General features: G+C 36.6%; 1 long non-coding RNA gene across 13 annotated transcripts in view; it reads left to right on the top strand.

Moving 5' to 3' along the window:
* Positions 1-23708, top strand: part of LOC107821597 (uncharacterized) — a 40187-nt gene extending 16479 nt beyond the window's left edge. For 4 of the 13 annotated variants that reach the window (XR_012704947.1, XR_012704951.1, XR_012704944.1 and 1 more), the window contains exons 4-6: positions 1127-18615; positions 19687-19768; positions 19849-20320. This is a non-coding gene — a long non-coding RNA (uncharacterized LOC107821597). Of the gene's footprint in view, positions 1-1126; positions 18616-19637; positions 19769-19848; positions 20321-23272 lie in introns of those variants that run through there. The other 9 variants (XR_012704950.1, XR_012704956.1, XR_012704946.1 and 6 more) reach the window with 9 other exon arrangements.
* Positions 23709-26714: the final 3006 nt, after the last annotated feature.

Below are 26714 nucleotides of genomic sequence, written 5' to 3'. Positions count from 1 at the left end.
AGAAATTTATAACTACAAATTTATCAAGGAGAAAAGTTACTTCAATGTCATAAAGTTGAATCAAACCTCTGAAAATCTACTCTTCGTCCAAGCGATTTGTAATTTTGGACGTGTTGGCTTGTTATTGTTGCTTTGCATCTCTCCCGCTCATCATTTGTCCCATTTTTTTTAATTTTTTTTTTACTTTTTAAATATCCATATATCTTACCAAATATACATATACCCCTTATCCCCATCCATTATGATGGTCATTGCGAGTCTTTTTTCCTTAACATATGTTTTTCGTTTTGTCTTGATGGTGATGGATGATGGATGATGGTAGGTTATGGGGATCTTTTGTGAGGAAAAATAGTGAGAAAGACAACAAATGAATGGTTGGTAGTTTTTTTTTTTTTTATTTGGTTATTGTTGATTGAAATTAGAGTATCTGAAACAAAGGAGGTGGTGAAATAAGATTTTTTTTTTTTTTTTTGGAGGTTTTGTCTTGTTTAGTGAGGGAAAAAAAAGAAGGATAGGAGGGGCTAATAGTGATCGGCAATATCTAGGGGTGGCATGTGGCCGGTCTGGGCCCTAAACGGGCCAAGTAGACGGGTCTCGTGGACCGCGGTCCCGGGCTGATCCCTAAATAAACGGGCTTAGCGGTCCCAAACTAAACGATCTTTTTGTAGGAATCGGCCGGGGACCGAGCCCACGAACTCATGGTCCAGGGATAAACGGGGCGTGCCCGCGGGCTAAGTGGGCCCAACGGCTAAATATTGATTTAAAAAAAAATAATTAATAGAAATTAGAGACAAAAAGATGTTAAAAAAATATCTAAGACAATGCCTTGTAAATTTATTATAGAATTGTGACCTAAATTTTTTAATTCAAATTTAAGGACGAAAATATTGTAAAGAGATATTCAAAGCAATGCCTTGTAATTTTATTTTAGCATTAAAAAAATATGGCAATATCTTTCTTAGTCTTCCTCCCCCCTATGGAATGAGCACAACAAGGTGCTAATACCACCATTGAGAAGAAAAAGAAACTAATCAAGATGTGTCAAAATACAAGTTACATAATACATACTAATTTTTGATCATATAAGTTACATGGTATCTCTTACAAATTTCATAAATCCTTCAAGGTCCAGAGAGATTTCCGTTGGTGGTGGCGGGAAAGTAGCTTGGTCATTGCCGCTTCCATTGTCGGGCGAAGCAGCATCCTCCACAAGTTCAGCTAGCATTTCTTCATAAGTTTTGTCTTCCTCTGGTTGTGATTCAACAAGTCTGAAATTTCTTCTTTCCGAACGGATCCAATCTCTGAAAAGTACTGATTTTTCCAAGCTTTCCCTTATAGACGCTCTATAATCACTGATTTGAAGTCTTGCTTGACTGAAAGCACTCTCCGATGCCACAGTTGAAGCTTGAATAGTTAAAATGTCTCGGGCCATCCTTGAAAGAACGAGAAAGTGTTTTTCTTTGTCCTTCCACCATTGTAAAAGATTAAAGGAGCCGTCAGGATTTACTTCCTCAATTTGCTGTGACAAATAAATTTCAAGGTCATTTATTTATGAAAATTCGTTACTACTAGAACCAAAAGAACCCCTAAACTCCTCCCAAGCACTAAGTGCTCTTACTCCCGCAATTCTTTTAGGAGATTGGGAATCAGAAGAAGAAGGAGTTGGAACATTTGGTCTAGCATTATTTAATGCAACTTGATAAGCATTATAAATAGTTTGAGCATTTATTCTAATTGAGGCTATTGCTTCCGGAAGTTTAGGCAACTCATCATCTTCAAGTGCTAAACCATTATAAAACAGTTTCATACCAAAATTGAGGACCTCCTAATTTCATACAAGGATTTAACAAAGCAGCAACACCATAAATAGGGGAATAGGGAAAAAATATTTTTTAAACTTTTTTCTCATAGAATCAATAGAAAGTTTATAAATTTCCCTAACCTTTAAAAAATAAGCAAACAAATTTGCATGTTCTACAATATGAAGTAAACAGTTAGAAATAACAGCAACAACAACAACCTAGTGAAATTTCACTAGTGGGGTCTGGGGAGGGTACTGTGTACGCTGACCTTACCCTTACACCAAAAAGGTAGAGAGACTGTTTTCGAAAGACCCTCCGCTCAAGAGGACAAAAAACAAAAGAAGACAATATCGGTATCACCATACAAATGATCGGAAAAATACGAACAACATGAAATCCAGAAGAAAGATGCAAAGCAAAAGCAATAGCGAGTAAATATGTCTGGCACTGAAAAGCGAAATAGTAAGACACGACATTGCCACTAGCTATATTAGACAAAAACCCTACCAGACTAGACTCACAACGTTACGAAGTAAGGCAAGAATCAACTACCTCCTAACCTACAACCCTAATACTCGATCTTCACATCTTCCTATCAAGTGCCATGTCCTAAAAAATCTAAAGTCTCGCCATGTCCTGCCTGATCACCTCTCCCCAATACTTCTTAGGCCGCCCGCTACCTCTTCTCGTTCCCTCCACAACCAGCTGCTCACAACTCCTTACCGGGGCATCTAGGCTTCTCCTCTGTACATGCCCGAACCATTTGAGTCTCGCTTCCCGCATATTGTCATCAATGGGAGCCACACACACCTTCTCCCGAATATCATCATTCCTAATCTTATCCATCCTAGTGTGCCCGCACATCCACCTTAACATCCTCATTTATACTACTTTCATCTTCTAGATATGTGAGTTCTTAACAAGCCAACACTTAGCCCCGCACATCATGGCCGGTCTAACTACCGTTTTATAAAACTTACCTTTGAGTATTAGTGGCACTCTCTTGTCACACAGGACTCCAGATGCTAACCTCTACTTCATCCATCCTACCCTAATACGATGTGTGACATTCTCGTCGACCCCCCCCCCAGATAAACGACCCAAGGTACTTGAAGATGCCTCTACTTGGGATGACCTATGAGTCAAGCTTCACATTCACTCCCTCTTCCCCCGGCTCAACACTGAACTTACACACCAGATATTTCGTCTTCGTCCTGCTTAGCTTGAACCCTTAGACTCAATAGCTTGTCTCCAAACCTCCAGCCTCTCGTTAATACTGGCTCACGATTCATTAATCATAACTATGTCATCGGCGAATAGCATGCACCATGGCACCTCCCCTTGAATATGGTGTGTTAACGCGTCCATCACTAGGGCGAATAAGAATGAACTTAGCGTAGATCCTTGGTGTAACCCCATATCAACCGGAAAGTGCTCAGAGTCACCTCCTACTATCCTTACCCGAGTTTTAGCCCCATCATACATGTCCTTAATCGCCATAATGTAGGGAACTGACACACCTTTTGCCTCCAAGCATTTCCAGAGAACTTCTCTAGGAACCTTGTCATACGCTTTCTCTAGGTTAATAAACACCATGTGCAGGTCCTTCTTCCTATCTTTGTACTATTCCACTAACCGCCTAACACGGTGTATAGCTTCTATAGTAGAACGACACGACATGAACCTGAATTGGTTGTCGGATACAGACACTGACATCCTCACCCTCGCTTCAACCATTCTCTCCCATACTTTCATGGTATGACTCAATAATTTGATACCCCTATAATTGTTACAACTCTGGATATCACCTTTGTTCTTATAAAATGGAACCACCATACTCCACCTCCACTCATTCGGCATCCTCTTCGCCTTAAAAATAACACTGAAGAACCCAGTCAACCACTTCAAACCTGCTTTCCCTACATATTTCCAAAATTCCACCGGAATCTCATTAGACCCGGTCACTCTGCCCCTACCCATCTTACTCATAGCTCCCACGACCTCCTCAACATTGATACCCCTGCAGTACCCAAAGTCACGGTCTCTCGAAATGCTCCAATTCACCTAGCACAATAACCCGATCCCCTTCTTAATTCAGAAGTTTATGAAATTAAGTCTGTCATCTCTTCTTAATCTGGAATCTTCCATCAATACTCTACCATCGTCATCCTTGATGCATCTCACTTGGTCCAAATCCCGAGCCTTCCTCTCTCTCAACTTGGCCAGCCGGAATAACTTCTTCTCCCCACCTTTCCCCCTAGTTCCTCGTGCATACGACCATAAGCCGCAGTCTTAACCTCCATGACCGCCAGCTTAGCTTCCTTCCTAGCTAACTTATACCTCTCCATGCACGCTCACCTCTCCTCCTCACCTATGCTCCCCACTAACTTCAGGTACTCCGCCTTCTTCGCTTCCACTTTACCTTGGACCACTTCATTCCACCACCAGTCTCCTTTGTGCCCGCCGGAGACGCCTGTCGAGACCCCTAACACCTCTCTCGTAGCCTCCTTTATACAGTCTGTTATCATTGACCACATAGTGCTCGCGTCACCACTACTCCTCCAAGCTCCCATAGCCGATAACCTCCCCTCCAACTCTTGGACTTTATCCTTAGTTAAGGCTCCCCACCTAATTCTTGGTCTTCCTCGAGCAGACCTTTTCCTCCTCTTTAGCATAATACCAACGTCCATCACCAAGAGCCTATGCTGCGTCACGAGTATCTCACCTGGAATCACCTTACAATCCTTGCACAACCCTCTGTCACACCTCTTGAGGAGGAGATAGTCAATCTGAGTCTTCGCCACGCATTTTGAAAAGTAACCAAATGCTCCTCCCTCTTCGAAAAGGTAGAGTTAGCAATTACTAACCCAAAAGCCTTACTGAAGTCCAACAACGAGGTACCTCTTCTGTTCCTCTCCCCAAAACCGAAGCCTCCATGCACCTCGCCATAACCACCTGCGGTCGACCCAATATGACCATTGAAATCCCCTCTTATGAATAGCTTCTCAGCAGGCTGAATCTGGTGCACAATCTCATCTAACCCCTCCCAGAAACACCGTTTAACCTTCTCAACTAGGCCTGCATGCGGCACATAGGAGCTAACGACGTTTAGAGTGCACTCTCTAACCCACCAACTTAATAATCAACAATCTATCATTCACTCGTCTAACCTCAACCACAAACTCTTTAAGTCCCTATCCACCAAGATACCCACTCCATTCTTACCCTTCTGGACTCTTGAGTACCAAAGTTTATACCTGTCCGCGTCCCTTGCCCTCGACCCTACCCACCTTGTCTCTTGGACATACGCTATATTGACCCTCCTCTTATGTAGGATCTTGCCAAATATATAGACTTACCCATCAATGTACCTACGTTCCATGACCCAATTCTTAACCAATGGACACCCTTGTTCCCTTTACCCCCTTGCCTCCCGACCTGCCCCTAACCCCTGCCTTACCTCCTGCCCTACCCCCCGCTCCCCCCAAGGACATGACCTCACTCGACCATCCTAGACCACAACCACTATACTTGTAGCAGACTAAGGGGAATAACTAACACATACAAGGCAACAGATCAAATTAGAAGAAGACAAGTTACAACTATAAGCACACTAATACGGTGAATAAACTAATATGGACCAAGACGACAACAATTTAACTAAGTATAAATTAAAGACTCAGGATCAGCAAGATATGTGAAACTAAATACCTTAGACAGTGCTAATAGGACCGAGAGAAGATACAAAGGATCTAAACAATACAGGTGATCAAACAATTAAATAATCTACGCAAATAAACTACGGCTATAGCACAATACTAGCATAGAACACACTACGACCAATGAAACAAATTTAAACAAAGTGTTTCTAAGACAAAGTGTAATGAGACAGAAATGTAGAACCTAGTACCGTCGACGGAGATAGTGGGGCCGGTGGTGGTCGTTGAAAAGCTGGTCGGAGTTGTTAGCTAATGAATCATCTAGCTTGAAGACGGGTCTGGTTTGCGTGTGACCGCGGCACCGTAAACAGGCATGAAATCTGACTTTGGTTGTTCTCACTCGCTGGTGACTGGTTCATATCTCACCGGAGTCTGTTGTCTTGTTCACTGTGGAGTGAAAGAACGCACCCCCATGTGCACACAGGTCTGGTCAAGTGAAACGAGGGTGGAAAGAGGATGACCGACAGAGTGTATAAGAAGAGAGACGTCGTCGACGTCTTACCGGCAGTGAGAGGGGGAAAAGACAAGACAGAAAATAGAAGAGGCAAGGTTAGAGAGATGGGGGAAGAGAGGGAGAATGATGAGGAGGAGAGAGGAGAGAGGGGACTTTCCTAGGCAGAGGGTGGTCGCCGACGACTGGATTGGTCGCTGGTTTTGTTGCCATTTTGTTATCGTTACGGGAAGGGTCGCTGAATTGGTTGCTGGTTTTGTTACCGTTTATCACCTCTAAGAAGGAAAAATAAAAAGAAAAGATTCTATGCGCGTCTACAAAACAAAGAGTGAAAAATCACTTCATAGGGTGAAATTACAATGGATCCGCGAACTGGTTCAGAACTCCACTCCTTCACATGGATTAGAGTAAATAAATAGAAATAATGGGATAATATTGCCCAAAAAATTCATTTATAGCAATATGAAATTTTTCTAAAAAATCAACAAGTATTTTAACATTATCCCAATCCCCATTCGTAAGGTGCTCATCATCATCATTTACATGTCCATAATGTTGAGTTTATAGGGTTTCTATATTCATATGCAATAACCAAACTTTCATACATGTAATTCCATCTAGTTGGACAATGTTTAGGAATCTTTCTTTCTCTTAGGCCACATTCATCGCATCTTTTAAAATATTCTCTAAATCTACTTTTACGGTTTGAATGAAAAAGCCAGTTAAGAGCCATTTTAACTTTTTCAATTTGAAAATTTAAAATTCTTATACCATCACCCACAATTAAATGGTAAATATGAAAAATACATCTAACATAAAAAATATTACTAAATGCAGGATTTAGTGTAGTGGTAAGCAAATCTATAGCATTTGTGTTATTAATAGCATTATCCATTGAAACCGACATTATTTTATCACTAATGCAAAAATATCTGCAAATATCCGTAACTGTGTTAGCAATAAACTGTCTTGTGTGATTTGAAGTAATTATGCGCCTTTGCATTATTTAATCCTCATCAATTCAATGATTGATAACTATAAGGTAATCACAGTCGTTGCCACTTCTACCAATATCAATTGTAATAGCAACACGACAATTTATATGAGTAAATAAAGAGTGCAAATATTGTTCATATTTATGCTTATACTTATAAATATTGTTCTTTACGGTTGTGCGAGGAAAACTTTTATAAGTAGGATTAAAAAAAATTCTAATATAATGCACAAACGAATGGTCAGAAGGAAAACTATAGGGTAAGCACATAACAGTTACCATTTTTTCCAATTCTTCCCGATCTTTTTTGGGATCATAATAAATACCACTGGTAATGGTGTTAATTCCCGATTGAAATTTATTTGAACCGGTACTAGGTCAGCCTGACTAGGACTAGGTACACTTTTTTCATCAGCCAAAGCTTTCAGACGTTCATATCTAACTCTATCTTTAGGGTATTTTTTTATGTGTCTAGTCAAAGTTCCCCCCTCCCCCCAACCTCCCGCGATCCAAAATATTTAAAAGCTAACTCCATACCACAAGTTTTACACTTAGCCTTATTCTGTGGAACTAGTTGAGTAAAAATGGACAAACAAGAGATGTTTCCTACCGTATGGTAGGTTGTCTAGAAAAAGGAGGGGCAGTAACAAGAGTATCAGATGGGTCATCATTTGGATTAGCAGCGTTATCACTAGTTGGAGTAACATCAGGAGCAGGACTAGTGGGTGTATCATCATCCGGTTGAGTTTCATCAAAATCAATTTCCTCGTCATCATTTTCATCAATAATATTATAATTATTAGAATAAAGAACATTCATTAATTTATAGTCTAATTGTTCACCGGGTGAAATATTATGGCAAAATTGGCTATCGGTAAATTGTAATAAACTATTATCGGTATCAAGAATAGCAGGTGTAGGATGAATATGTGATTTGATTTGATTCCAGGAGCCGAGGGCAGGGGAGGAGGAACAACAGTACCACTAGATTCGCCACTCTTGGATTTTTCCTTATTCGTATTTTTACAAAAAATATTTTTAAGGAAGACATCTTAATTAACCAAGTAATAGCAAATAAATAAAATAAACAAAAACTATAATATTAAGACTTAAGAGTTGGAACGAGTTTACCGAATTGACGAGCAACTTGTTGAAAATTGATTATCGTTGAAGACTTCAATTCACCAACTTCATACTTTTTTCACAAATTGTAACAACCTCAATATTTTTGTACTATTTGTTGGAATAAAGAAAGCAATAGTAACAAGTATAGAAGAAAATTAGAGAGAAATTGTGATAGATTGATATTGATTTTGTAAGAAAAATTAAAGAATGATGGTGTATTAATAGTTAAAAATAGGAAAAAAATGTAATTATAAAAAATTTGGGATTAAAACAAAGTTGGGGGAAAGGGGATTAAATGGCAATTTTTTAATGCCCAATGACTGTTTTTTTAAATAGCCAAACGGCTACTTTTTTTAAAAAAAATTACCGTTTGGCTCGCCAAGGGATCGATCCAGTCCCGGTCCTTTGGCGGGCCAAGCAGTCCCGATTCTAACGGTTCAAGGGCAAAAATCAGCCTATGAGACCGGCCCAAGCCCACCTTTAACGGTCCTATCGGTCCTGACCCATTTATCCCATTTGGTCCGCGGTCTAGGGCCAGTTCCGTCCCTGGCCCAGACCGGCCCTTTTGCCAACCTTAGCAATATCTAAAGGTTGGGTTTGGGGTTTCATCCTCTAGCAGATATCATTTTTTCGGACTAGAATTAATAGCCCATGTACTGGGTTAGGCGTTTATATGATGGTAGTGTCGCGCATCTACAAATATAAGAATTTTTTTTAATATATAAATTTGAACACACACCTAAATCTTAAGATATTATTTTTAAATCTTATACTGGATGATTAAAACTATTTATTTTCTCAAACAAATGTTGAGAAAATAATCTTTATTAAGAATTTAATAAATATAACATTCAAATAAAATAACTTAGATATTATATCCATAAAGTACTAGGTTGTAAGGTGGTGGCTAGTAGAGACTGACTTGTGGTATTTGGCGGTGATAATGGATTATGGTGGTTGTTATACTGTGGAGTGATGGTGGTGATAGTAGATGTACAGGGTAAAATTGGAGTATATTAAATAATCGAATGACAACATGACACGTGAAATCGAAGACATGTAGAAAATAAATTGCGTAGTAACCAGTACCGGAAACAACAACTGCAATTGACTTCGGGCTGACCCCCAAAAGAATATGATCAAGTGAGCAGAATCAAATGCTTGCCATCGGATAACATTCAATGAAGAATAATCCCTGGCATTAATTAGTCAGCCGTTGAGAATATTTGCATTCATAGCCTGCCATTATATATTCATCAATGACCCTCTTTATTGTCATTTAAGAAGGGCTTGATCATAGGATCTTGTTTCCCCAGGTATAGCTATAAATAGTAGACTCAACAGCTATTGTAATATACGAAAATCTTGGCAAAACTTATGCTATATTCCATTCTCAGGCTAAATAAAATACTTTACTTGCTCTTTATAATATTCTCATTTCTATCCCCGGAGGCATTGTTTTCGGAGCCAAGCTTATCATTTCTTTTGATTTTAACTAATTTGATCCAAAAATAATAAATAAACTATATTAAAAATAAGACTTAGCGGTTAAAATAAATAAATAATTGAGTTTACTTTTTTTCACCAATAAATAATTTCCCCTCAACTTTGAGTTTAGTTCATTAGAACAGAAATACGAATACGAAAACTTGGGGCGGTGAGGTTTCCCTGCAATTGTCAGGTGACAGTGAATGAGTTGCCCATCTAGTGAATCCAACCTCTGTCTGCTGTGTCTCTTGATCGGCAGTGGCCGCAATTGGAATGTGAAGGGCTCGAGTATGGTGTAAGTTGAACTTGTAACGGGCTTTCATTTACGTGTATTACATCATTGTGTAGTAATTACACGATCTAATAAGGCAGAATGCATAACTGGACCCTTAAATTTGGTATTTTTTGTCATATGAACAATTAAATATAGAGTTGTTCCCATCAGCCCCTTCAACTAAATCGCATTTGTGCCAATTAGACACTTTGTAGACCATCTGAGAAAAACTATTATAAAAATTAAATGAGTGTGTTACAGTTGTCTCTAACACCTTAAAATATTCCACGTTATAGAATTAACCTCCAAAACAAATTGAAACTCATTTTCAGAAAATGGAAAACCTGACCATCGGCTCTGGTGACTTAGTGCCCTAAAAAGCTCATTGAAAATTTCCTCCGTTCAACTTCATCTCACTTCTTCTTGTTTCGATTTCACTGAAATATCACGCTATTCTCTCTATTCTTCGTCTAAGTTGGTGTAGCTTACGAGTGCCGTGTAAAGAGAACAAGCATGCCAAATGAGAATAGTCAAATTCATGTACACTAAACTTTCTTTTAAAAAATAAAATTAAGAAGAAAAATGATGGGTTCACAGGAGGAAGAAGAGAAATAGAATGTAAGGTAAAAGTTAGCTTTAATTGGAATAATATATTAGAATATAATAATAATCAACAACCTTTTTCTCATGTTCACGCACCCTTTCTCACGCACTCAATCATGTCACTACGAAGTATCTAATTGACACAGATGTGATTTAGTTGAAGGGCCTAATGGAAACAACTCTATGTTTAGGTGTCCAAGTGATAAAAAAAGCCAAGTTTAAGGGCCAGTTATGTATTCTGCCATCTAATAACTACACGACATAAGCTGCTTGTTGGTTAATATAAAGTCATCACAGTGTAATGTCAACGTGATTATACAAATAGTAATTACAAAATTAGATATTTCTAGTTTTGAAAATAAATAGTCTCTTTATTCCACTTTATGTGACATAATTACTGTTTTGAGAATTAAAGGAATTTTCTTTTACCATAATCTGTTTTAAATACTTTTAACTGTTTTTGAATTGTTAACTTATAATATATTTTATATAGTTTTTAAATATATAATATTTCTTCCCCAAAAAACTCAAAGACCCTAAATTTAAATTTACACCAGAAAGTAAGTAGTTTGACCCTCACGAATTATGTCACATAAAGTAGAACGGAAAGAGTATTAAATATCAAAATAAGATACGAGTTTGTAAAGCTACCGTATCTTGGAATATAGGTAGACTTTACCAAAAATATGGTACAATAAATTAAAAGTATCTATGTAGGTATACCAATTAATTAGGATAAAGTTATAGTCACATTAAAGTGTCAATTTAGTTGAATATTTTTTAGGAATCTTTTGATTTTATCAGTGATTTATATATTAGTAAAAAATATTAACTTTTTTAATTAATTTTTATTTTATTTTATAATCTTAAATAAAGATAAACTTAAATAGAGTAATATGAAACTAGTGAACTCATATAGCCGGGTAAAACTTGATTATCTTGTTAAAAAAAGCCTATTTGCAACAGAAAATTTTAAATTTTTAAAAAAATATATAATTTGTTTTGGGAAAGTCACGTTTTCGTTCTCTTGGAGCGTGTACATGTAATTTGCCCCTTCAATTGACAAACAAGTCAAATGATTTAATTAGTTAGGATTACATTGAATCTAATGTTAATGTGGCTTTTCAATTCAAATCACTCATTAACTCATCAATAATTGCATTCTTATCTCTCTCTTTCCCATTCCCTAAACAAGTCATTAACATTTAATTACGCAAACTCCTTAAATTAAATATTACGCACATCACTTTCTCTCTGTGCATTTTGTTTGCGATCTCCCTCCGGTATCCACGCCCTCTTATGTTATCTTTTCAGCTGGATTCTCTCTTCAACTCTCTTCCTCCACTTCTCACTTAATTTTTCATTTTCCTCCACAATTTTCTTTTCCAATTAATCCAAATACCAAATCAATCTCAAGTCAACACAAATTCACTCTTCCATTCCAATTGACTCGATTTTTCTTCTGTGTTAGGAGCGTCGAAGGGCTGAATCTCATCGAATTGGGTATTCAAATGGTTGATTGCCGAAGTTTGATTGAGTTTTGTAGGGCATATGAGCAGCATAAAAACATTATCAAATTCAATTCCCACATCAACAAAAAAAACTCATATAATAATCAGAAAAATTCATTTTGCTGTGATCACTCACCTTTTGCTGTATCACTTGATGCATTTATATTACTCTTAGTACTCGGATCACTAGGGTTTCTATTAATCCCTTATTTCAAATTAATTTTCACCCAAATTTCCCCGATTATAGTTGAAGTTTTGATCGAGTTGATCAACAATTCTCCTGTAGCGTATTTCGTCGGATTGTTCGTGGCGTTGATCGGAGTAATAATTTTAATTGTAATTTGGGAAATTATTGATTTGAGATCGAGGAAGTGTGAGAATCCGAATTGCCAGGGTTTAAGGAGAGCAGTTGAATTTGATATACAGTTAGAATCTGAGGACTGCATAAAGTGTTTGCCATCGGATCGGGATTTGAATTCGAGCTCGTTTTATGATTATGGAGTGAAGCCGTTGGAGTTAGGGGAAGAACGAAAAGAGTTGGAGGCAGAGTTGAAGAGGATGGCGCCGCGTAATGGACGGACTGTGCTTATTTTCAGAGCTCCGTGTGGATGTCCTGCAGGTAGATTGGAAGTTTGGGGGAATAAGAAAATTCGTAGAATTAAGAATAAATGAATTTTTTTTGTAGTTTGTTGAAATTCTATGAATTATATGAATAAAGTAGGAGATACTGAATAGTTTGGACATTTTCTATTGACTCTTATGGAATAAGTAATGATCATTGGTGATTATGCTCTAGCAATAATATCTGTGATTATGGATCCGATTGCGTCTTGCATTCTGGGATAAAATTATCTAATGTTCTTCAATTAGCACTTTTACTATAAATTATGAAGTTAGCTTTCGTCAAAATTGTACGTCCTCAGATTTGTTATCATGCCAGTTTTTCTTGTTTGTAATTATCTTACAATCTTATTCAGTTGCATAGATTGCCAAGTCTAACAAAATGGCCAGGTTTTCTGATGCTTGTTGCCTCTCCTCCCCCTTTACTTTTGGTAATGCTTTATTCTGCTCCCATCTACTTGGTCAAGGGATAGATGAGTATAAAGAAGGAAGGAGAATTTTTTTCCTTCTTTCTGTTATATAATCAAAACTAGTGTTGAGTAAGAACATAAATGTTGTTGAGTTTTTTTGGAATTCATTGCCCAGGACCGGTTTTATCTTTGTTTTTTTGTCCTCTCCTATGCAGTTCTGTGTGTTTCAATTCTGAAGTCTTGAACCTCACTGGACTGATTGTGCTCCTTATTGTTTGGTTGTCATCCTATTGGTCTTTTAATAAAATGCCGAAGTTCTCTGAAAATATATACCTGCAAATTACTCTGAGAAAGAATATAAGTACCTGTAAATTTCTGATTGGTGAAATAAAAAATATCTATATAATCAATATGGTTGTTTCATGTTTGTTGATTTGAAAACCGTGGAGCTGATAGCAAGCCTTTTCTAAATAATTTCATCATGTCTTTGCATGTGATGATGTATAGCATGAAGACAAGACATTTTCCGGCATCATCAATTCTTCTATCCTTTTGGTGTCAAAGTAACACGAGAGACACGAAATGGTAGTAAGATGACTGCAGTTCCAAATAATGACTATTAGAATGATAAAAAGAGAAAAAAAGGTTTAAAAAAGAGATTGTCATTGCACGATTGCTCCTTCCTTATGTCCTTTCTTACTTTTCTGCTCCCTTTGCAATTTTTACTTAAGGAGTCTGTTTTCAACCTCCATTTGTCTTTATTATACATCTTGCTAACTTCTGTATGTCGAGCAGAGATATTATCATGGGGTATTAGGTCCGATAGAGATGTGGACAGAAGCTTGCCTGATAGTTTAGGGATTGCTAATTTCCTCAGTTTGCCCAATTTATTTATCCTATGAAATTGGTGATGAGGAACATATGTTTGCATGTATCCGAGGATTGATATGTTTTGTTCCATTAGAGACTTTCTGATGTCTAGAATTCTTTTAAGTCACCCGATAAACCGATCTTTTCTTTCTCTGACTTGCTTCTTTTTAGTAATGTTATGTTTATCTCTTACTGCATTCAGATTCTTTAATTGGTACCAAAACCACGTAAGCAGGTAATAGAAAATTTCAGGATGAAAGAAGGTTTCCTAGTTTCGTTCACAATGAGCTAGCCTTGGCAATGCAATAGATGGACTTTGATGAAAATAAAGTAAACGTGCTACATATGAGGACTGCTAGGTATATCTTGTGCAGAATCTGGCTAGTCTGCGACCATTTTTTTGTTGAATTACATTCTAAATGGGTCTGCGACCTTTTTTTGGTTGAATTACATTCTAAATAGTTTGTAGCATTTGCAATGGATGATAGAAGGGAATAAACGTATCATTCTTCCTTCTCAAACAATTGTTAGTTTTAAAGCTCTTGGAATTAGAAGATGGAGTTCTTTGTGGCACTCATATACCTAGTGTCCTAGTCATTTGACTGGATATCCAAATGGTAATTTTAGGAGGATTTCTTGAGGTGTATCTTTTTTACTGACCAAAAAAAAAGATCCAGGTTTCCATTGACTCCCTTCTTCTTGTGCGTGAGAAGGAGATGAGGTCATTTACAATATGTTGACTAACAGGCACATAATCAGATAAACTTAGTTGCAACTGTTTCAACTGCAGGAACTTGGTCTTAGCTTGTTTATGTAGTAGTACTCTGTTTTATTGGGGAAAGCTATAGTTGGCCCAAAGGTTGGAGGGAGTGGGATTTGATATCAAGACCTCTAGGTTTACTTTGATTATCAAGCCAACATCATGGGGTCTAGGAGAGTTTTGCAGTGCAGGAGTTTGAAAGTCAACACATTCGAAAACTTTCCTTGGTTTTGAAAGCTCTACCTATGGGCAAGGAGGCACGAGATGTCTTTTATTCAAAATTTCTTAGTTAATTTTGGCATTATGCCAGGGAAGACCCAGTGAGAGGGGTAGTGGTGGACTTGTAGTTCCTTAAAGAAATTACCTTTGAGTTGTCTTCACTGTTATGAACTTTGGGATCTCTCTACCCTTTTCCCTTTAGTGTCCTCACACACACGCACATACACCAGGTATGAAAAGCATACCTCTACGATCAAAGTTAAGAAAGACACTGGATTGGTATGGTTTATATTAGGTGCTTAAAAACGAGATTAAACTTTCACAGGTATTTGTTCCAAAATTTCTCTTCAACTTCCCTGTTTCATACTCCAGGGATGGTTGGTGCAAGTTATGGTGTTTAGACATCTCCAAAGATGACGAACTTTTTCCTGCTCCCTTATTATAGGCATGGTCTTGCTTCTGCAAAATGTGGAGATTGAGTAGAACCTTGAGACTAGTAGCTATATGAAAAGAATAATTGAATATAATTTTTTGCTATGAATACGGGGAACATGTCTTAAGACTTATGATAATGCACGTATGGTGATATGCTGTTCCTTTTAAAAGCATGCTTCCTAATAGCTTCTGAGAAAGTACATTGATCGAACATTACAACTAAGAGGTGAATTATATCGAGTTTGCATGATCAAATTCCTATCCTGCCACTGACAAAGGCGTGCATTTAAGTGGAAAAGGGCAGAGGAGCAGACCCATTATTTATCGAGTTTCGAACCGTGCACCATTGGCTTCGGGATTATCAAAAACAAAAAACAAAGATCGCCAACCCCCCCCCCCCCCCAAAAAAAAAAAAAAAAAAAATCTGGGTGTTCTTCAATTGTTGTGTGGTGGGGAGCTGCTCTTCACAAGGTGTAAACTGGAATTCCCAAATACTGATGCTCTCAACATTTTATCTAATTCTTTGAGTAATGTGTGTAAAAGCTGTTTGGTAAGAAGCTTGCTCCATGATTAGTAGTATATTTGTGGTTTGCTTCACGATGTCCGGTTAGAAATTGACTTTGCGTGACCAACTCAGTGTGGAGAATTTTTCCTTCAGCACCAAGCAGTAAACACATTTTTTGTTTTTGAAGGCTTTCTTTCTGTACCTAATGATTCTAGGATACCTCCCCTCCTCCCCCCCCCCCCCCGATAAGCCATGTTATGCTGAATAGTGATAGTTTCTGAAAGAAATTGTTTGTTGTTTTGACTTGATCTCCAAGCAAACTAGAGCTTTGTTAGCCTTGTGGTTAGACAAAAATTGGTCGTCTAACCTCGAAGGTTCAGACCTTACCAAAAAAAAAAAAAAAATGCAAGCTGTGGAAAAGATTAAGCTTGAAGTCTATCTTTCTCCCTAAAATGAAATGAAGAATCGCATGCTACTATGAACTCATTTTTTGGTTAGTAGCATCTCCAGAAGTTTCATAAATCCACCATCTGTAGATGCCAATACATAGCTTTAGTTGATCTAGTTTCTGCTTGTTTATTGCTTAATTGACATGGAATATATACTTTTTTCCTTTTTGTTTATATAAGATAAAGAGTCGTCTTGCAAGAGATTGTGCTAATAAATCATCAAGACGACAAGTAAACTTTCTGACTTGTAGGTTGAAGGGACACATAAAAGAAAGTTGAATCTCGTCTTCAATAAAACAACCATCATTTTGTTCAAGTCAAATTAAGACACCAAGGTGCTTCGATGTGCAGAAACCAATCTCTCAGGTGTTTACCTACAGCTTTGGTCAACTTCTGAAAAATTATTCTATACAATTCGTTGCAATGCTTCGGAAAGTAGTACTTTATGATCATCTATGATTCTCTTATTTTTATATATATTTACTGAATGATTATTTGTTTTTTGAGCTGGTTATGATCACTTAAGTGTGCACATGATCTCCACCAGAAAGATTTAGCCTCCTGAAATTGACTAGCAAAAAAGTCATTGTCAGAAATGACCAATACATAAACACAGACGCACTACCAATACTTGGACCGGTTATGCCCAAAACTATCTTCTTGTAGTTTTTGCTTCCTCATTGTTTTTGCTTTACATTAACAAGGCACAGACCAATAGTTTGGACCTATCCTGGAATTGTAGCTTTTACTTGCTATAAAATCTTGAGCTGATAAAGTGTCCTGTCTAATGCATAAATTGTTCCTTTTGTTGATTCTAGTGTCCTCGGCATCCTGAAATGACCCTGAGATAATGTAACTCGATATTATTTGTCTCCCGTCTCCATAGATTATATTTTTGGTATGTGACTAAAGGATTTCCCATCCGCGTAGATGAAGAAGCATAGAGGGAGTCTTCCTATGAGAAACCATCAACTCTTTGAAGCAATCAGTCCTTGTTTCTCATATTTGAAATCAAAATACATTCCTCCATTTTCCAAACTTCAGTATCCTATTTCCTTCCTTTTCACAGGTGACAAACTAGGGGAATGATCTAGTGCAACATGAAAGACTTGAGTTAGTAGATATAAGGCTTACTTTACTGAATGGAGACTCGTATCGAGATAATGAGCATTAAACTGCAGGATTCCTAAGAGAAGCTCCAATTTCAAGACACCTCAAATTTGTATGGTACTAGCATCTGTCGCATATCGCTCCATCTGCATATGGATTTTTTGTCCCCCTGTGTTTGATCTTCAATTGTTTAAATAACTTTCCTTGAGCATAGTGAACTGTAGATAAAATGCATGGTGTGTCATATGATTGAAAGAAACAACATAGTGAAGTGTGCAGGAGAAGTCTAAGACTGTTTACTGTAGTCATACTTATCTACTTGAGCAATGATGTGGAAAGTATGTTCATTCTTTTATTTTTTTCTCATCTAAGACTGTTTTCGGAGAAATAATCATCTTTTGGGTGACACTGTGAAAAGTTGCCATTCTTTCATTTTGTCGAGCAAATTATCTTCCTTAGATTTCCTTATTGTTAATGCTGTGTCGGTGCTTGATTTTTGTCTAAGCAATTTGAGAAATATTTTACAAGGGCAGAACTATAAAAAAATTGTGTTTATACTTAATAAACACTATCCAAAATGAAGCATGTTATAATATCTAATGCTCTGTAGTGAACTACCATAAAGTTGAGGCAACTGAAAGGAAGGCTGACCCAGTTATCAGTCAACAAGTGAAACTGGCATAACCAGCTTACAACTAGCACTTGGTTGTTCTTATGATGGAACTGGTTGTTCAGGTTTGATCTTCTTTCGTGCATCAAACCTTTGCATGTCTTGTGTGTCTACATGTTGTAAACTGCCCTTCAAACTCATGTAATTCTGGACTTGGAGTTAGAGGTCCAATCTGAAATAAGCTATGCATTAATCTCACCTTTTGGAGCATCTGAGTTTTGTATATCCTGTAATTTGCTGTGTTCTTTTGCATGGTTCACAGTGACCAACCACTTTTGTCTCATTCCTTTTAGATGTCTATTATCTGCAGACATAGAAACCTATTCTTCCTGTCATTTGCTTTGTTAATATACATACCTTTTCATAAGTGACACAAAAGTGTATCGTCATGTAGTAACAATTGACTCTTTTAAGAAAAAATACATTGATTTATTACGGCTAAAAGTTTAGATGCTAATTCCTCTTGGGCTTCTATTCCTTTGCAAAGAATTGTATCATGTGGAAGGTTCAGAGTTAAGTTCAGATGCTACATTTCATTTGGGCTTCCATTCCTCTGTGAACAAGAGTTTTACGCTTCCATTCCGACTTTGTTCGTTCAGGTATAGATTGCATCATTGTCTTTTATTTTTTCATTGCTTCAAATGCTGAAATTCACTTGGACTTCCATTCCTCTGCATAGAATTGTATCAAGTGTTTTAGACATACATTTTTGTTCAGGTTATACTTTTGAACATATTCTCTCTTATTTATTTTTTTAGTTCCGATGCTAAGTTTCTCTTTGGGCTTCCATTTCTGCAAAGAAGAATTCGGGTTTAGACTTCATTCCATCTTTGTTCAAGCTATGCTTTCATTATTTTCTTTTATTTTTTCCGTTGCCTGTCTTTGTTTTGGTGTTTTTATCTATGAATCAGGATTGACTTTTGAAGTTACTAGTTGTCTCTCGCTTTTGTTTATTTTTATTGTTTGAGTGGGTGTTGTGAGGCTAGGACTCTTAGGGGTCGTTTGGTTGAGAAATAAGTTATCCCATGATTAATTATCCGGTATTAGTTGTCCTGGGATTAGTTATTCCACCCTCTCATAGGGATAAAAAAACACTGCAATCCCGAGATAACTGATCCGGGGATTAGTTATACCACAATTTTATTCCAATCAAACATGGAATAAACTCATCTCAAATTTAATCCTGAGATTAATATACCTAATCTCTCATACCAAACGAGCCCTTAGAGTCTGTATTTTTCAAGGGCATCCTTGCTTAATCGTGTTTTCTACCTGGAGAAGCTGCAAGAAACAAAGAAAAAAAGAAAGATGAAAAGGCGTTCATTTAGTTAGTGCAAGGCAAACAGATGCAGCAGTTCCCAACTGCATTATGCCTTTCCATCATGACTGCCTTCCAGAAAGCTCCCAATGGTCTACTTCTTTCTGATATCATAGATAAATTAGCTCAGCACTAGTGTCTGAACTTGTTTCTGTTGTATGCAAGACCTATCTACACTTGCTTCTGGTTTATGCAAGATCTATCAGACTTTCATGGACTTGTTCAAGAGGGATTGTGTTTCTCGTGGTGTTCATAGACTTAACTTAATGTTGTTCTTATGAGTGGTGCTGCGAAGCATTTCAGGAAGCACGACACCTTGGCTTTCATCTCATATTAATGATTTTGCACCTAGGTGTATATTCCAACATTCAATGAAGTGTGTGAAACCATGAGAGAATGAAGGTTCAAAATGCAGTAGAGACAATTGACATTAGGTAATTTCTTCACATCTGGCCTAAAACTTAGTAGGTAAAACCTAGTATCTGTGTCGATAAAATAGTTGATGTTGTTGCAGGACACCACCATTATTTGGAAAAAAAAAAAAGAGAGGAAAGAAGCAGGGGGCGTATCTAGGGGGGTTTCATGGGGCACATGAATCCATGCTCCCCGCCCTAAATCATGTATAGTAGTGATATACTTTTTTTCAAAAATATTTAAATATATGTGTGTGCACCCATGCTCAAAGTATTATATGATGCGATGGTTATTGGGTGTACATCTGTAGGTGATGTTGTGAGTTTAAATCTTATGTCAATCTTGTTGTTTTTTCCTTTTTTTTTTTCTAGAAGTAGACTCCCCCGAGAGGTGGACATGTCTGGTGTTATTTTTTAAGTTCTTTTTCTTTTTATTTCTTTTTTTGTTTGGTTTATTCTTTCAAAATTTTCATTGAAATTCCTATTTTTCTTTTGTCGCTGTAAAATCTTATATGATTAAACAAAATGTATATAAATGGGTTCAACTGATCTCAATATTTTCAACATGAAAAATAGACATATATGTAAGAAAATTATTATTTTTTAAAAATAATAATTTTGAACTTATACTTCCAAAACTGCAATGGGTACTCAATCATAAGAACTAAAGGTTGAACCCGTAAAATTTATATTTTGGCTCCACCTCATTTTAATAGTGTACCCATCTGCATTCATCTTGCCAAAATCCTGGATCCGCCTATGGAAAGAAGTAATGGTTCTAATTTTTTAATTTTTCCTCTGGTTAGTGTGTGTGCCTGCAAATCTGGCTATTTGGCCTGGGTTGATAGGGTTTACACCTGGCCGACACAAATTTGAGGCAGTTCAAGTTTATGCACGTACAATTAAACTAGAGCCGCTAGTCCAGTGGCTGGTGCAACCGCATAAGATGAACAAGTCTCAGAATTCGCAAGTTTATGCCCAAAGCTTTTACAACCAAGTACGAGAATTTTGTTACACATTCCTAATGTTTCACTGGAAACAGAATTTCGTGGAAGTACAAGTGTGTTTTTGCTTAATAAGCATTTTCTTCAGTACAACAATAAATCTTTGAGGAATATTAGAAAATGAGTTATTCAAATTATACTCACCTTTATAGATTCTACAGTAAACGAATATTATACATAGTGTTATTCTTTTCAATCTCAAACATAGAGAAGATTTAAAGATGTACAATTCAAGGAGGATGAACGCGCAAGCATAATCCAATGGGGCATTTGCATCTATACCCGCTTTTTGTGTCACGTTTTAATTTGTGTCCGTTTTGCAAAAAAAATTGCAAGCGTACCCGCTTTTTCACATAACTTCAGCATACGGGGCTGAAGTAGCAAAGACAATCACGCAAAACTTCAGCATTCTAGTAGCCGGGCCTGAAGTTCAGTTCTAGAGCTGAAATTTTTGTTTTGTAACTGTCGAGCTTCAGCTCTAGAGCTAAAGTTTTTATTTGTAACTGGCGAACTTCAGCTCTAGAACTGAAGTTTTTGTTTGTAAGCTTCAGCTCTAGAGCTGAAGTTTTTGTTTTGTAACTGTCGAACTTCAGCTCTAGAACTGAAGTTTTTGTTTGTAACTGGCAAGTTTTTGTTTGTAAGCTTCAGCTCTAGAGCTGAAGTTTTTGTTTTGTAACTGTCGAACTTCGCTCTAGAGCTGAAGTTTTTGTTTGTAAGCTGTTTTGTAACTGAGAAACTTCAGCTCTTTTGTCTTTGTAACTGGGGAACTTCAGCTATAGAGCTGAAATTTTTGTTTGTTTATAATTTCATTTGCTACACCATCTTGACCAAACTGAAAGAAAATTAATTAGAGACAGCAGGAGAACACTGCACCACAAACTTGCAAACTGTGTTAGATTCTTTACTTTGCATAGGATCCACGAAACACTGTAAATATCCTCAGAGAAATGAGTAGTTTCATGACTTTTACTGCTGCTACTTACCAGATTAGGTAATTACGAGTAATAATTAATCAAACAAATCACCAAGTCAGTTGTGTGTATATATATATATATGCATGTCACGTGATAGGAAGTGACGAAGAAAGCAAATTGGTTGTTTCAGATGTATAGGTTGGCGTGAAAATTTATAGGACTCACAGGAGAAATAAAAAGAATCAGATAGGGAGAAAAAAGAAAAGATAAAACTTTGAGGAGGAGAAAGAGGGCTGAAGTTGTTTAAAAAGTGGGTATAATTTAAACGTTTAAAAAAAATGAGTATAGGTTAAATGGGGCGACCAAATCGGGCGCCCCATGCAATTTTTACTAATCCAATGCACGTGTGGGCGATTTGCACCACTGATAAGTTTCAGGGTTACTGTTGAAAAAATATCCAGCATTTGCAAAGTATTTAAAATTTAGCCAAATATAAACTTAAAATTTACCAAACATATACTGCTTCTTCTGCTTTTGTTTACCGTACTGTGTTTTTGTTTGTGAAAAATGTGGTGAGTACCGTACTGCTCGACAACAGATGAGCGCTGATACTTTATTTTTTGTAAGACGAAACAACTAGATATCAAGGACAGGTAATTCATAACACAATAAGAAAACAGTCTGGTGCACAACATATCCCGTGTTTATGTAGGGTCCCGGAATAGGGACGCATTTTAAGGGGTGTGATGTAATTTATAACACAATATGGCTTACAATTCTTCCATTTATAAATTATTACATAATATATAATTAACAGTAATTAATATATTATTACATGTTAAATTATACTGATAGTGTAAAAAATTAATTATATTAGTAGGTTATGTAACATAAATACAATTGGTCTGACATTAATTGTATTTCCCAAATTACGTGAAGAATTTCTCAGAACAAGCTACTTTTCAAGGCTTGGCTTTTGGTGCTCAAAATAAGATTGAAAACAGCAGTTAGAAAGGAAAATATAATATTATGCACGAAAAAGATACTATAATGATGATTCTCTCTTTTTCATATTTTTTTTTACTTTTACAAACTTTCCTTTTTCTCCTCTCTACTTAGTTTTTCCTCACTCAAATATGGTAATTCTCAGTAATGTTTCAATCCTCACTCAAATATTGTAATTCTCCGTACTGTTTCCAACTGGCAAAAAGAACAGAAGGAAAAAAGAGAGGAAAGAATCAAAACATCGGTATCTATATAAATAATGGAATAGAGGTGCCTTCTTTGACATAACTCGATCGAGTACGGAGAATTACAATAATGGAATAGAGGTGTCTTCTTTCACGTAAGTTGCGTTACTTTAATTTATATTAATTCCTCTGTTTTTAAGTTCATATATTTCCCATTAACGTATACATGAATTTTTCTTGACTTGTTTTGCTCATTATCTACGTGCAAGAACTAAAGAAAAGAAACAAATTGTTCACGTTGTAGAAGCAACCTAGTGTAGTTTTTTTTCTATCTATATATGGTGTTTTAGTTTGTATAGAAGTTACCATCTGTTAGGCATTAAATTATGTCTAACTCTTTTAATTTTGTATTTGCAGTGGTTTATGTTTGACATATCTATACTATATCAAAAGTAAGAATGTCGTCATTAAAAAGAAGCAAAACTATTAAGAATGACTTGGACAAGTTGCCCGAGAAGGAGTTGAGACAACAAACAGATGCTCTAACGAGGAACATTGAACAACTAGGTGTACAAGAAAGTAGATTTAATACGAGGAGAGGAAGAATTGATGCTGAAAATCATATCAATGGATTACAAGATGATGAGACACGAGAGGATTCGAGGTGAGAGGACATGAACAAAATGGGCAGAGAAGATAGATTGATGGCTCGTTGTAATACATATAGTGTTTTTTTTTCTTTCACTATAGTATTTACTGTTGATATATTTGATGTCTAGCTAGTCATAGATATAGGAATTTGGTACATCTCATTCTTTGTTACCAGGAGTTGAATAAAATCTATTTTTCTCGTCACAGCTTTCTGTAATTTGCTTTTTTTAGATATATTATTAACATATAAAAAACATAGTTTCATTATTCCTTGCCCCGTATTATTTTATCTTGGATATATATATATATATATATATATATATATATATATATATATATATAGAGTCATCGTTACCACAACTTTAATACAATTTCCCTTGAGTTGTCCCATCTTGTGGTATACACCTAGGGGTCGTTTGATTCAAAGAGAAATTATGCAAGGATAGTTATGCATGGAATATGTGGATTAGTTGAATTACAATGCTCCGATTTTTTCTTGTTAGATGTTTGGTTTCTTGTAATAAAAATTAGAATCAAAGGGCAGCATGGGCGAAGCTACATAGTACTAAGGCTGGTCAATTGACCATCCTTTGTCAAAAAATTACATTATGTATATAGGTAAAATATTAGGTTTTAGAGGTATATAACATATATTGAACACTCTTTGTCGACACTGAATGACAGCATGTTTCGCAAAAGCATACCGTGTTCTCATATAGGATTGGGCGAAAGGACCTGTGACGTATACAGAGGCGGTTTCAGGATTTAAATCCTATGAGTTCAACTTTTAAGGTTTTTAGCATTGAACCCATTATATTTTTAAAGTTATGGGTTCATGTCCACTATTTTTGTAATTTTTAATAAATTTTTACATGTAAATTTTACTCCGCATCGAAAGTTATGATTCAATTGAACCCATTAGTTATTTACTACATCCATCTCTGGACATATAGATCACGCGAAAATAACTTTACCCTTCAAGTTAGAAGGGAGTCATGAAGGGGGTGCCATGAAAATCTGCACCTGAGATAAAGTTTATGCAAAAACCATGAGATTTGGATAGTAAAAAGGCTCGATTAAAATATTCAGTGATAAGTACACACAGCAGTTTCAAGTTTAAAAGGTTGCCCTCCTATAAACAGTTGACTCGTAAGAAATTTGCAAATCTATATCTACAATGCAAGTAAATTATGCAAGAAAAGAAATCTTAATCAAGAGAGTTAATCTTTCATTTCTTTAGAGAAGGAAGATTTTTAATTCTAGATGATATTTTTGTCTTTTTCAAATCTTAATCCAATATCATTTAATACATATTTTCTTATTTCACATTCTACTCCTCGTAAAATAATACATAAATTTCTTCTTTGTTTCGTACGGATATTAAGTAGAAGAAAAGGGAAAATACTAAACTATATGTTGTATAAGCTATATTGGATTTTGTACCAAAATTAACTTTTCTTTGAGGACCAATCAAACTATATATAATACTACTACAACAACAACAATCCAGTAAAATTTCACTAATGGGGTCTAAAGAGGGTAGTGTGTATGCAGACTTACCCCTACCCCGAGAGAATAGAGAGGCTATTTCCGAAAGACCCTCGGCTCAAGAAGATGAAAAGAGACAATATCAGTACCACCAATAGACACCTTAGGAAAAATAACATCATTAAAATGAGAAAGTAGATGCAAAGCAAAGCGATAGACAATACATAGACCAGGCACTATGGAAAACGAAAGAGTAGTAAAACGCAACATTTCCACTAACTGACTTCGACAAAAACCTTACCAGACTAGCCTTACAGAGGTACGAATTAAGGAAAGACTCAACTACCTCCTAACCTACAACCCTAATACTCGACCTCCACACCTTCCTATCAATGGCCATGTCCTCGGACATTTGAAGCCGTGCCATGTCTTGCACGATCACCTCTCCCCAATACTTCTTAGGTCGTCCTCTACCTCTTCTCGTGCCCTCCAAAGCCAGTCGTTCACACCTCCTTACTGGAGTATCTAGGCTTCTCTTTTGTACGTGTCCGAACCATCTGAGCCTCGCTTCCCGCATCTTGTCATCAATGGGAGCCACGCCCACCTTCTCCCGAATATCTTCATTCCTAATCTTTTCCATCCTAGTGTGCCCGCACATCCACCTCAACATCCTCATTTCTGCTACTTTCATCTTCTGAATATGTGAGTTCTTGACAGGCTAACACTCAGCCCTATACATCATGGCCAGTCTAACCACCATTTTGTAAAACTTACCTTTGAGTATTGGTGGCACTCTCTTGTCACATAGGACTCCAGATGTCAATCTCCATTTCATCCATCCCACCTCAATACGGTGTATGACATCCTGGTCGATCTCCCCTTCCCTCTGGAAACTATATATATAATAATACAGATTATTTTTGATAGAATAGCTCTATTTAAGGACCAACCAAACGGCCCATATATTTTTCGCGTGTTTATATATGGATGTCTATTACTAGTTGTCAATGGATTGTTCCTCGTGTTGATCACATATATGCATACATGCCTCTTTGCGCCATTAAGACATATCTCAATGACGATTGGTTGAGGGATGCTCTAGCCACTATTGACATATAAAGATCATGGAAGGTCTAACATAAGATTACAAATATAGTTAGGTAGCTCACTAATTGTCCTCAATCATGCCACATTATCATGCAATGGCCATAAGCAAATACCGATTGATGATTTTAACTTATGTGTATTTGATCTTTAAGGTTCTTAATATTTTATTACTAGTATTTTATAGTTATGAGTTCTAGTGTTGTAAATTTTGTGTAAATTTCATAGTACATATGTATCAAAATTACTGATGTCAGATAACAGATGTTGAAGCACTGGATTCGCCCGGTTCCTAGTGTTACAGGGTCAAATTAGCACAATTGAACTGCAAGGCAGTAGCCAAACTCTCAGCCACTCAACCTTACTTTTCCGCACACAGTTTGACACTTAAAATTATTTCAGACTTATAAAACGTAGCAACACACAATAGTATAGATAAAAACCCAACCTTTATTAATTCTCGCAAAATATACAAAGGACACGCAGTTGGAAAGACTCACATATGCTACTTGCCTTTGAACCAATGAAATACAACATAGAAAAGGGACTGCCAATGGCATATTTACAAAGGAGCAGTTACGGGGCAGTTATACAATGTGTCTTGCACATGACCAGC

This window comes from Nicotiana tabacum, chromosome 22 (genome assembly GCF_000715075.1).
Source record: "Nicotiana tabacum cultivar K326 chromosome 22, ASM71507v2, whole genome shotgun sequence".
Taxonomy (NCBI): Eukaryota; Viridiplantae; Streptophyta; class Magnoliopsida; order Solanales; family Solanaceae; genus Nicotiana; species Nicotiana tabacum.
This window is presented reverse-complemented; position numbering and strand designations above follow the sequence as displayed.